This window comes from Gallus gallus, chromosome Z (genome assembly GCF_016699485.2).
Source record: "Gallus gallus isolate bGalGal1 chromosome Z, bGalGal1.mat.broiler.GRCg7b, whole genome shotgun sequence".
Taxonomy (NCBI): Eukaryota; Metazoa; Chordata; class Aves; order Galliformes; family Phasianidae; genus Gallus; species Gallus gallus.
In genome coordinates this window covers 42,360,262-42,374,605 of record NC_052572.1, presented here as the reverse complement: position 1 = coordinate 42,374,605, position 14,344 = coordinate 42,360,262, and positions in this window count along the sequence as shown.

Genomic DNA, 14,344 nt, shown 5'->3' with positions numbered 1-14,344 from the left:
CACGTTTCTCCTTTTCCAAGGAATACACATCTCCTTAACAGCCATCATACCATTCCTCCTGCACAGTCAAACAGGATAAGGATGTGAAAAAAACAGAGGCTTTGGAAGGTGTAGTAAAGAAGCATCACTGTAGGGATAGATTGGAAGCTGTCATTTAGAGCACAGCTGCTGCACCGGCTTTTCCGTGGGGATATGTGGTATATGTGGCTTGGTGTGGTTTTCTACTCCTTGCACCTCTGTTAAAAAAGAACAGAATGAGTCTAGTTATACACTCATTTAAGCAGTTCATTATGATAGCAATAGAGAACAACAGCACTCTAGAGAGTATGAAATTGAAAACTGCATGACATTGCCTCTATTAAATGTACAGCTTAGTATGCTGCTATTTGTAACAATCTATGCACATTCTAGGGGTCTAATGCCAAAGCATCTCTGTAAGATTCTCTTGAATATTTTTAAGGCATATGAGGTGAAATGTAGATGGTAGATCCGAGGATGACTCTGGGAATACATAAAACTATATCTGGAATTCTGTCAGAGAGGATGCTCTGCATTCCTGATGAATGGTGAAGTGCACCAAGATGTGTATACCACCTTCTAGAACTCATTCTTATGCTAGGTATATATTCAAACTATTATTTTGGGCACAGAATAATAGAATCATGGAATCAGTAAGGTTTGAAAAGACATTCAAGATCATCTAGTCTAACCATCTACCTACCACCGATATTTCCCCAGTAAACCATGTACCTTAGTACAACATCTAAACAGTTCTTGAATACCTCCATGGACAGTGACTCAACTACCTCCTCAAGAAGCCCATTCCAGTGCCTGACCACTCTTCTGGAGAAGAAATTTCTCCTAACATCCAACCTGAATCTCCTCTGGCACAACTTGAGGCCATTCCCTCTAGTCCAATTGCTAGTTATGTAGGAAAAGAGGCTGCACCCCAACCTTGCCAGAACTTCATTACAGGCAGCTGTAGAGTCTCTCCTCAGTCTCCTCTGCTCCAGATTGAACAGAACCAGTCCCCTCAGCTGCTTCCCTAATACTTGTGCTCCAGATCCCTCACCATCTTCATTGCCTTGCTCTGCACATGCTCCAGGGCCTCAATGTTTTTCTTGTAGTGAGGGGCCCAAAACTGAACACAGTACTCAAGTTGTGGCCTCACCAGGCCTGAGTACAGAGGGACAGTCACCTTCCTGCTCCTGGTAGCAACGTTATTTCTGATACAAGCCCATATGTCATTGGCCTACTTGGCCACTCGGGCACCCTGCTGGATCATGTTTAGCCAAGCACTGACTAGTACCCCCATGCCCATTTTCTCTACACAGTTTTCCAGCCACTCTGCTCCAAGCCTGTAGAGTTGCCTAGAGTTGTTGTGGCCAAACTTCATCCCATTGGTCTCTGCCTAATGACCCAGCCTGTCCAGATCCTTCTTTAGGGCCTTCCCACCCTCAAGTAGATCAACACTTTCTCCCAACTTGGTGTCTGCAAGTTACTGCAAACTTACTGAGGGTGCACTCAATGCCCTCATCCAGATAATAAATAAAGGTACCGAACAGGACAGGCCCCAGAACTGACTGACCCATGGGGAGCACCACTACTGATTGGTCACAAGCTGGTTGTAACTCTGTTCACCGCCACTCTCTGGGCCTGTCCTCCTGCCTGTTCTTTACCCAGCAAAGAGTGTATCTGACCAAGCCATGAGCTTCTCCAGGAGAATATTGTGGGAAACAGCATTGAAGGCTTTGCTGAACTCTAGGTAGACTAAGTCAACAGCCTTTCCCTCATCCACCAGGCGGGTCACTCAGTCATAGAAGGAGATCAGGTTGGTCAAGCAGGACCTGCCTTTCATGAACTCTTGCTGGCTGGGCTCGATCCCCTAGTTGTTCCACACATGCCATGTCATGGCACTCAAAATGATCTGCTCCATTACCTTTCCTGGCACCAAGGTCGGGCTGACATGCCTGTAGTTCCTCAGATACTTCTTATGACCCTTCTTGTAGATGGGAGTCACACTGGCAAGCTTCCAGTCTTCTAGTACCTATCCTGTTGACCAGAAATGTTGACACATGGTGAAAAGCAGCTCAGCAATCACCTCTGCCAGCTCTCTCAGCATCCTCAGGTGGATTCAGCCTGGCCCTATGGACCTGTGACCGTCCAGGTGGAGCAGTAGGCCTTGAACATCATCAGTAGTTCTTTTATTACAGTATATCATAGGAACTCAGGCACAGATCATTTTAATCTTTCATGAAAACTAATCACATTGCCATGCAAGCATCAATCATTTATATTCACTTGGAATAGAATTATGAAAAGAACCTAGTGGATGCTGCTTACTGGAGTCTATGACTATAGTATTTCTTTTGTCAAAATACAGAAATTTGTGTTAACTTCTGTCTTTCAACATTTTGCTTTGGATCTCCATATTGCTCATACATGTTCTCCTATGTCTTTCACTCAGATTTTCATTTGTGCTTGCTACAATTTGCTTCTTTCACTCACGTTAACAGCTAAAACTCTTCCTGAATCTGGCCCTCTTAATAGCTGTCAGGAGACACGGAAAGAAAAAAATGCTAATGTGCAGTGACACAAGAAGGCTTCCTTTTATTTTTGATGCAACATATTCAGCTTAGGAAAAAAAATCACTTTCTATCCAATTGAGTGACATCTCTGTCCTCAGAAGGAAAGGTGTCTGACTAAATTCTGATAAATATGAAGTGTTAGTTCTTGGAATATCCCAGTAAAAACAAAAAATATTTCAAAGGTTTTTTTTCTTTCTTTCTTTCTTTCTTTCCTTCTTTCTTTCTTTCTTTCTTTCTTTCTTTCTTTCTTTCTTTCTTTCTTAAGTATTTGTTTGCAGAAAGATGAGCTGTAGTTTAAAACCTAGAGGCATTTACATCTTTTTCCATTATCCATCCCAATTGTCTGGTACAGATTTCAGTGTTGAAGCTATCCATTTGGTGAGAAAATTTTGTTCAGAGCAACGTGTAACATGTTGGACAATCAGATAGTGCTAAACTTGGGTATATATCTGGGGTGCTATACAGGATTTTGGAATGGTGGTTTTATTATTAATTGTCTAGTTGAGAGACTTAAACCATTTGGTGCTCGGACAAATTGGAATCTTTTAAGTAAATAGTTTAGTCTTGGCATCCTTTCACTCTAACTGCTGCAACTTATCCAGTTAATGTCGGAGGGGTGGATGTTTCATCTTGAAAGCACATTTAGAAGGACAAAATTTGATTTTATATACACTGTCTCTTACTCTAAAAGCACAGATTTCCAAACAGTGTATAAAAGTCCATAATTTATGCCCAGGTACAAGCAGCATTTGCAACGATTTCAGACTAAACTGGGAAAGTACCTTTTTTTCAGCAGAAACCTGAATTTCTTAAAGTGTCTAGAATTCAGGCTGGGGCTCTGACTTCATGAATTGTGTTTGGCTACTGCTAGCAGATGTTGGTGGCAGAATGGGAAAATTCACTGTGAACAGATAGTACAGTCACAGGAGACGATCACGCTATCATGCTTAATAATGTATTACAATAAAAAAACACTTCAGCTTCAATTTTGCAAAATGTTCATTAAGTGGTTAACTCCCAGGGGACTCTCAAGTCTGTAAAATTGAGCAGACATAACTGCAGTATTTTTACCTTAGAACTTGCTCTGAATCCTACCAAGCTCAATGGAGAATGTGTTTGAGTGAATGACTTTTGGAAGCCTTCAAATAGCACACATATACATTGTTGAGATGCTGAAGAGTTTCTGAGACAAAAATAGAAGAAACTTCCTTGTCAGTGCAAATAATCTTATAATAGGATGGAATGGTGGTTGAAGTGTGTATGTGTGTATGTATGTGTGTATGAAAACAAAGCAAACATTTGCAAGAGTTTCAGCTAAAAAATCATGAGATTTTGTAGTGCAACAGGACATTGACAAAATTATTGGAACCATCTTTTACTGTGCATTTGAACTCCCTATGAAAATGCTGAAACATTGTTTGCCCAGCAGGATGACTAGCTTTAAGAACCATGCTATTTGCTGACAGTGATTCCAACAGCAGCCAGGAGGGATGTGTTGATATGTATCTTCATCTTACTGAAAGTGGTAAAGATGAAGCCTGAAGCTCAAAGCATTGACAGCTTGCTGAAAAGGCAATAGCTCAGGGAGCTAAAGTTTTGTGAAAGGAAACTCCTTCATTTGACAAAAACAAAATTGGTTTTATGTACTGCTCAAACTCAAAAGCTTCAGGTAAGTTGTCTTATTTGTAGTCTGAAAATCAGTAGTGAGATGAAAGACATTAATATTATACATTCGGCAATGCAAGAAGATTTAGCTATGTGATGTGTACCAGGGCTTGTGCAAAAACATACAACTATGAAATATGTGATTTGTTTTTTTTTTTTTCTATTGAACTTGCAGAATTTTCTTTCCTCCTCCTGCCCCCTAACAGCAAAAATGTTTCAGTAGCAATGTTTTTACTGTGTTTTGTTGTTGTTGTTGTTGTTTGTTTTTTAAATCAGAATATTGCAAAAATATAAAGCTATGTGTATCCTGAAGGATAACTGATTTGTTTGAAACATAAGACCTAAAAAATATTCAGTAGTTTGTGCAACTTAAATCAATTCCCGTTTTATTCAAAACTGCACAATTCCCATCTCCACTTATGAACAGGAATACTTCCAGTGAGTGCTTGTTTTCTGTTACAGCAGATCAATTCCAGATATATTTTCTTGTATTTTCTTATTACACTATCTTCCCAGAATATGTTTTAAATTGAATTATTTATTATTTATAGGTTCTTGTTTAAGCTTATAAAATCCTGCCTCTGTTAAATTTTCATTTTCGCCCGTTGGCCAGCTGGTATTCTGAATGATCGTGTTGTTGTGCAAATATACCAGATAATGAGGAGAAGATGGAGTATGTAATTCTTGGCAAATATATGCACATTGCAAAGATTTTGTTTGTTTGCTTGGGAGGTAAAAAACATCCTATGTCTGCTAAGAGGACTGAAATGATAATCAGAAACTGACCTGAAAAGTCAGAGTGCTTTGCTTCCATTTTTTATAATAAGTATAATTAAAACTGTATGAAGACTGGAATGCTGAGAGGTGACTCAAGTAATTGGCTGGTTAATGTTAAGAAGGTGTAAATTCTCCAGAAAAGCCATATGCATACCAACTGAAAATGCAACCCTTGAAATAAATCCATCTGCCTACATTTGTTTTAACAGTAATACTGACCTTGGAGCAAGGTATTTCCGAAAGATTTTTAATGACCAGCTGGAATTAATAGCCTTTGGCTGTACCTAAGGCTTTAAACTCTGCCCAGTCAGTCATTAATTCTTAGGAAACGCTCTGTTCCTTGATTGTTACTGCTTAACTGCATGACAACTTGGACTGTAAATAATTGCTAGCAGAGAAAATATAATTATTGTTAAGTGCATATAGTACCTTCCTTCAGAAAAGATTCCAAAGTATTTACAAGCTGAGGGTCCTGAAAAAAGTATGCTAAGAAGATTTTCATTGCTGGGAAAATAGCCTGTTTGGTAACAGAGAGGACTAAGAAGATTCTCAGTAAGTGTCTGAGAAATTAGGCACCTTGAGGATTGTCTTGACTGCCAGCTATGAGTTTCTGGCTATAGGCTAAAGAAGCATTACTTGCTTCTACCTCTATCTTTTGGTCAGGAAGATATGAACAGTGTGGACACTTACCTGTCTTCTGGGAAAACACATCAGAAGTGTTCAAATATCTGCCATCAGAGTTTTAACATGCAGAAAAAATATGTAGTTAAGCCTATCATATAGGTAGAATATCTAATGTGGCACAGCCTTATCTGCAGTGTCTCCATTCTGTACGGGATTTAGGAGGGGAATGAGAGATTACTGAAAGAGCTGAGCTGGGTCAAGTAAAGTTAATTTCTGCCATGTCACCAAGAATATCTGCAGAGATATTTATAGCCAGAAGTATGAAGGTACAGACTCACTGAATTACAAAACATAAGAATCAGGGGACTGAATGTCAGATTTTTTGGCTTGCTCAATACCCACAATATTGTCAAAGATTTAGACCACCACCTTCCATTCAACCACAAGTATTAGTGAGGTGCTGAGAAAGTTAGTTCTGATGTTAGAGAACTAGATAGGTTTGTGTTGAATAGTGTGCCTACCAGCTGTGCTGTCTCTTGTTGGAATCGTAACCACAGGACCAAGGACTTCACCAAACCACCAGTCAAGGCTGTGGAGAAGGCTCTGCTTAGGCATGCAGCTTCAGTGTGCAGAAATACAGAGCTTCTGGAGCTCAAACTCCTAGGAAGCGATTAATAGGCCATCCTCTTTCCTATTTGTGAATGAGAGAAGGTTGGATCTACAGACCTATAGCAATCCTAAACTTGAGAAATGACTTTTGGCACATGTAGGCTGAATAATTTTATCATGTGGATATAAAGAGAAACCAATGATAACCATAAAGCTTATAATTTTAACTATCGAAGTATGAGATTTCTGTTACTCAAATCTTCAAATCCAACTGACAGATAAAATTGTGTTGCATAGACAAGATATCCTTTTAATTATATCATTATTTGGCCTAGAAAGACATTTCTAGATCTAATACATTGTATATAAATAATATATAATAATATAGTAATTATAATAATATAATATATATTATACAAATATTATATATAATGTATAATGATGCATATCTCTTAACAAGAACTAGTTGATTCTTCAACTATTTTAAATTATGTATGGCTAATGCTGGCAAAATGACAATTAAAAACGTTTTTTTAAGTGGCTGCAGATTTCCTTAAAAGAACAGACTTCTCATATTTTCTCCTTGCTGTTTCTTAGCTAAGGTTTCTTCTTCATTCCTATCTTTCAACTATTTTTGACTGTACAATAAAGATTGTACTTCCTTTTCACATCATGTACTCACTCCTAGAGCATTTTCCAATGACAATATCGTTATTCTCATTTAACAGAAGAGGAAACATATTTTCCTCTTGGAGGAAGCAAATAAAATATCTTCAGCCACCCAGAAGACTCACTGTTCTTCCAACGTGCTCTTCACAGAATTCACTGTCTGAAAAATTTATTTTAAATGTAGTTCTATTGTCTACGGTATGCTTGTGCACTGTGACTTTAGTGAAAGAAGGTAACTTTTCTAGATGGGACAGAAATGGATGCTTGGGTCATCAGCTTTTTGGTGAAATCAGGCAGCATGCATTTTAATTTCAGACATAGTTGGAGATCATGGATGAACAGGGCTCAAGGCCTGTTCTCTTACAGTCAAATACCACCTATATCTTCACATTTTCCCAAATACAGTTATCCTTCCAGTCCATGTGCATAACCTCATTATCTGCAGATAAATTTAGAGGGCTTTTGTTATGTAGAGAATAGCTAGTATTTCAAAATGTTTAAATTATAGGATGGGAAATGCTAATTATGTTTCCATTCTCATCTGCACAAACTGTAGCTTAGGAGAAAAGAAATTACCATAGTGGATCAGGCCACCCATATAGCAACCTAGGTCATCCGTTCGCAGCATCAGCTCATAGATAATCAAGTCCATAGTTCTGCTATCCATGGTTGCAGAATTGCTTACTGTTATTGGTCACTGCAGATTCAGTGGTTTGTGTGAGCTCAGTTACTGGAAACTGAAAGGCTCCCTTGTCCATCTCTGCCTTCACAGCTAGGGAGGCTGACACAAGAGAACTGAGAAGCTTCCAACAGATGGACATGTCATAGCTTAATATGTTGGACTTAACACTCAATTTCTTTATCAAATGCTTTGCCCAGACTAGTGAATTTCAGGTAAGAGCTTTATAGGCAATAGTTAAGGTTGATTACACTTTGTTTCTGTTTATTGTGAGCCCCATGTGGTACAACCTAGCGGAGAGGAGATTCAGCTTGGTATTCTTATTTGATATCACATTATTTCATGAAAAAGAAACACAACTGTTTTTTAAGTTTAAATATAAAGTAACCTCTAACAATGCTGTAGCTGCTCCTAGAGTTCATACATACCCTATGAGATGAAATGCTCATATACAAATGTAGTGAAGTGCATAGCTGAATTCCAGGGTTGAGTTAAAACTCAAAGGATGACCAAGCTCCCAGGGTCACCATTAAGAGAAAATAAGGGATGTGACACTGTGAGTGACAAAAAAAAAAAAAAAAAAAAAAAAAAAAAAAAAAAAAAAAAAAAACGAGGGGACAAGCATCTCTTTCCAAAATTAATAGAAGTATGTATGGAGCAACAAACCATATATCTTAATCTTGTGATTATTTCACAAACAGCATTATGAGATTTTTTTGTCTCTTAACATTTCTTAGTACGTTTAGATTTATTTTATGCGTGATCTTAATTCTTATTAGCTTGGCTGTGCAATGCTCAGATTTGTGATAATTCAACACAATTCACACTGACTTCATAGTTCAGTAATACATATTCCCAACTTAATCACCAGAATTCATTTCTTGTCTTTGCTGTTTTACTATATATTATGTATTCGCATACACATCTTTCCCTTAAGCAAATATCTGAAGAAATGCCTCTAAAACTGGATTTTTTGGACCTGTACAAAGCTGTACAAGATAGTTTTGAACTGTATGCACTACGTGCATGTAAATTATTGTCACTTACAAATCATATTCACCCTATTAAATTACAGAATATTTTAAAGGCAGTGGGGAAATAAAGGAAACAAAGGAACATTTATACAGTGAGAGAATGATAGAAAGCAAATTGATATTTTGTCTGGGATGTCATAAAGAAAGGACTAAATCTGAAGATAGACAAGGTTAAAGAAAGGTTAATACCAATAAAGGAAGAAGGATTGCTAAAACAACTGAGAGGAGATTTATGAAAGAATGCATTCCAGAGATTTGCAACTACGAATATTGCAGGCAAAGGAGTGTGGATGACAAACTGTTTAAAGAAGCAGTGAAGGCACTGGAATATTGGAGTTATATTTCCTTTGGAAGGTCAAAGAAGCACCATATTGTAGTGTCCAATAAGCCAAATGAAGGAATGAGAAATAAGAGGTTTCAGTTAATGTACAGAGAATGAAGGGAAAAAAAGTAAGCAATCCACAAATTACAATTCTTGTTTTGGTCTACAGACCTGTATTTTTTCAACCTTGTTTTGATTAACACCAGAATGAATACAACTCTGCAGAGCTGCTTTACTATTTTGGTAGTTACTTTAATATTCAGTCATTTTTTTTCCATTTTGAAAATAATCCTTTAGGAATTCTTAGGAACTGGTTTTCTGCGACAGAGATCGGCTACACTGAAGAAACAAATAACAATCAAAGATATTAAGGCCAGACTTGCGAAATGACCTACCTGACTGTGAGCAAAGGATCGCATAAAACATTCAGCAAATGCTTAATAATGAAGAACATTGTGATAGTTTCTTAAACTTATCTAAGGATGACTTCATAGGATTGGGTTAAAACCTGAAAGTTACAACATTTCATTATTTTTCCATCCAACCTTCTTTTCCTGCATCTTATGGTCTTTTAATTTCTTTTTTTTTTTAATTTCTTATACTTCGGATATTTTTTGTTTTGACAGTGATTGTTCTGACTTTTGATGAAAAGGCATAGGATATAAGATGAAATGGCAATCTCCTTTTTTAAACAAAACTATGTCAGTTTGGTAACTGTGCTTCTATTTTTAACACATCTCTGTTTCATCCAGATAATAAAAAGCAATCCGAGAGAAATGTATCCACTTACATGCTTACAGTTTCTCCTTGTATTCTCACTCTCACACTCTCCCCCAGGGACAGTGACTGTGTTTTGCTGCATTTTTTGAGCAGCAGAATACACATGGCAACATTTTGCTTTTGTCTCAGTGATCTGTATCATTTTATGAAACATTGAGGCATACCTCCCATGTATATGAATTTTACTTTATTTCAAAATTTCTGTGCTTAAAGGAATAAGAAATTATAAATTGCTTTACTTGCAACATTTCCATGGGCTTGCTTGAAATTTTAGCTTCAAGAGCTTAACTTTCTCATGGATACATTAAAACTCTGAAGGAAAATTCATTGAAATTTAATTTCTAAATTTGATAATCTCACGTGTTTGCAAAGTAAAAATATACTAAAGGCTTTAAGTGGCTGATGGTTTAGAGTTCACCGATGTACTTTTAATTATGTTGGTAATTTCATTTTCTAAAATTTAATGCTTCATATCTTGACATGTGTTTGAATAATGATGTAAGTCACAAGAGAATGTAAAGTTCTGTAGCTGCATTATGATTCTGAACAGGCAGTTTCCCAAACCTCCAAGCCTCTATAAATTCATTCAGGCATGATCTTTATCACATTTTGTTGATTTGCACCTGCTTGGTGCCAATAAAATCAGTGTTTCCCTTTTAATTATCTTAATTTTTGCTGGAACTTTTCAGGTTCTAGGATGTTTAGATACCTCACCTAGTTGAGGAGTGTATTTCATATACAGTAAGAAAGAATACAGTCACATACATGGACCTGAAATTCTTAATGAAGTATTCCATATTGGTAACAGCTATAAACAATAGGTCAAAGCGAAGTCATTAACTTTCCATTCCACAGCAAGTATTTCATACTCCTCCTGTACGTCACAGAAATGTTTCAGAGTATCAAGAATACCACAGAAATAAACTCTCAGTTTCCATGCACTGTGCATAGCTCCTATGGACAAAGCTTCAGGAATGCTTCGGTGTTCACCCATTCCACATACAACAGGATACCAAGGAAGTCTTTTATCTCTTGCTGCTTTCTTCATGCCTTGGGATTGATCAGCTTCACCCGTGTACAGCACCTGCTGAGAGTGGAGATACATACAGGGATAAGGATAGTACTCAGAATATGTATCCATGAAGAAATTTATAGGGACAGAAATATAATTAATCACCAAGGTAAATACTTCAGTTTGGTAAGTAATGTGTGTACTGAAAATACATATATTGAAAAGATATACAAAAAGGCAAATTATGATAATCTTGTCAGTGTAAAGATTAGTTAATTGTTTGATATGCTATATAATTTCCAAATTTTATTCTTGTGTACATATAGTTTGTACTAGGATGGGAAACAGCAAAGGCATAGCTGTAATAAACACTAGGAGTTCTTAAGGTTCAGTTCAAGGAGCATAAAATACCACTGACATATTCACAGACAATTTTTTGGAACCTTGCAGGGGCTCTCCAGCTCCCCATTATTTGCGTTATATATAGATACGTATATTTGCATACATATATATGACATATATGCATATATATATATACACACTCCCATAAACATATGTAAGCATAATATATGTGTACATATGTGCCTGTTACATGCTGCAGTCTTCTCCAGAAGGAAGGGAAACCTTCTAACTGCTGCTGACATTATGTTTGCCATGCTAATAGTTGGGCAGTTCTAGTTCCATCTGTAAAGGATTACAATGTATATTCAGTGGATATATTAGCTCATTGTAGCCTTGCAGCAAGGTTTTGAACTAACCAGAGTTATGTGAAGGTACTTAGCATGTTTGCTTCAGGTAAGGGGTCTGAGGGCATTTTGCCTGGTACTGTGCATTTGTGGAAGCAGCATTTCTTCAACTGCTAAAGTGGCACATACTTTTTAGCTAATGACTATACCATGTACAAAATATATTGCATATGTGGTGGTCACGTGCACTGATAAATTATATATACCATGCACCTTCAAGCGTCTCACCTGCAATTTGTCCCATTAATCTATCTTCCCAAGTATTTATTCTAACATTCCAAACCTTTGAGCAGCTTCAAACAGCTGTGATTTTTTTCCCCAAACCTGTCAAACATGGATTTCTTTCTTTTCTCCAAAACAGGGATTTTTTCTTACTAAATTAGTATTATCCAAAAGACAAAAGGATAAGATTTTGCCCTGAACCAAAGTGTAGTGTCTGATATACCTCATCAAAGTGCAGAACTTCACAGGCAGCTTTTGCAACATGCCTAAGCAAAGAGGAAACTGCTAGGTTCTCGAGAAAAGTCTTTTCTGACGTTCAGATTTTCAAGTCACAGCATTCTTATCTATAGCAGTGCTACCTCTAGTGAGTTTTAACAGAATCAATTTTTGGAAGGTTCAGACATTTCTACTAGTAATTCTCTCTTTGAGATCACATGGTTGAGTTAGCTGTATGCTTAGTAGTACCTGCTGTACTAGAGATCAAGGCTATGAGAAATAGTCCCCATAATGTTTTTTGAACATTCACGTTTTGCATTTATGAAATGTACTAGAGGGGCAAACTCAATTCAAAATGTCTGAAGTAGCATAACATTTGTATTGGCATTCACTTGATTTATACTACCTAATTCATTATTCAAATCAATGCTTTTTTTTTTTTTTTTTTTTTTTTGGCTACTTAGAATAAGGGTCAATTGAAGGTAATACCAGCAAGTGTTTTTTCCACCTATGCAAATTTAAGCATATTAGTCATTTGCTATGACTTTTACTCCCATTTTTAAACATCTGTCTTCTATACTCTTTCTCATGACTTTCTTAACTTTCTTTCTTTCTTTCTTTCTTTTTTTTCTTTTCCTCCTGGGTTTATTCTTCACAGCTTCTGTTACATTACCACGATCTTTGGCCATATGCTTGGGTGTGCATGCAAATGGGAATATGGATCCTTGCATAGGAAGAAGAAAACTGGCTCTGTTAATGGTATAAGCATCAGGCTGATTATCAATGGCAGTTTTTTGCTACTCTCTATGGGATAGAAACAGACACTGGATGATCACAGAAGATACCCCATCACAAATGTAAAAAATGATGTTATTGAACCTCTTGCACTCAAACTTATTTCACTGTGTCAGAACAGTTTCAGCAATTAAATAATTAATTTTGTTGACATTTAAGGAAGTGTTGACACAATTGATCATAGAAAACAAATAAAAATTCTCCCATGTTTTCCTTTCACAAGAAAGGGAAGGCACAGAATGATTGAAGACTTGTATGAGTTATGTACTGGACTCACAGTCTGAATATGGGTGTCACACCCAAAGCTCTGAGCTGTGCTGTGCAGATGTGCTGGATGTGTGGGAAACATCCTAGCCAGTTTGTCTTGCTGGATTGCCTGATGAGCAATTGCTGTTTCCCAAAAAAGTACTCTGGAACTTCTACAGCTGAGCCCTTCTAATTCATAAGGTACCGGCAATTCAGTAATACGAAATGAAAAGAAAGTAACGTAGGAGATATTACTATACAGGTTAGGCTGAATTTGTATGTGTATGGAAGGAGATGATGTCTCACTTTACAGAAAACTGAAAGTGAGTGAAATTGAAATGAGTGAAAAAGATGACACACCATGCAAAATCTGAATAGAAGACTACAAAAGCTCAATGAAAGTAAGGAATTTGCAGTTTTTATCCAGTTCAGCTTATGTTAAAAGAGGAAAACAACTTCGGCAGTGCTGGACAAATGTTTATGCAGAGAATAAATCTTCTTGAATATCTAATATTTGTAAGCCTACTAATTCAGACTAATTGTTGGTAGAACAAAAAGTTTGGCAGAAGTGTCGCAGCTATTCCCCACTAGTTTCTCATAGAATCATAAAATCATAGAATCGCCTGGGTTGAAAAAGACCTCAAAGATCACCTGGTTTCAAACCCCCCTGCTATGTGCAGGGTTGCCAACCAATAGACCACACTGCTCAGAGCCACATCTAGCCTCTTCTTGAATGCCTCCAGGGATGGGGCATCCACAACCTGATTGGGCAATCTGTTCCAGTGTGTCACCACCCTCTGTGTGTAAAACTTCCTCCTAACATCTAACCTAAACCTCCACTGTCTCAGTTTAAAACCATCCCCCCTTGTCCTATCACTATCCACCCTCATAAACAGTTGTTCCCCCTCCTGTTTATATGTTCTCTTTAAGTATTGGAATGTTGCAATGAGGTCTCCCTGGAGCCTTCTCTTCTCCAAGCTAAACAATCCCAGTTCATTCAACCTTTCTTCATAGGAGAGGTGCTCCAGCCCTCTGATCATCTTAGTGACCCTCCTCTGGAGCCGCTCTAAGAGCTAGAAGTCTTTCCTGTACTGGAGACTCCAGGCCTGGAAGTAGTACTCATCAGTAGTAGCACATCTTAGTGCTCATCTTAGTGTTGAATGTGAATGCTACATCACATAATGCAGCTCTTTTAAGTTACTGCTCAGTCACTTTTTAACAACTTGAGGGCATGCTGCCCTGTATATTTCTGTCAAACCTGATCTTTATTTAACCCAAAATTTCTTATCTATAGTACTTCAGTGCTAACACTATTTACACGTTTCCACACAGGCTACGAGGCTTGTTGGTGTTGACAAAA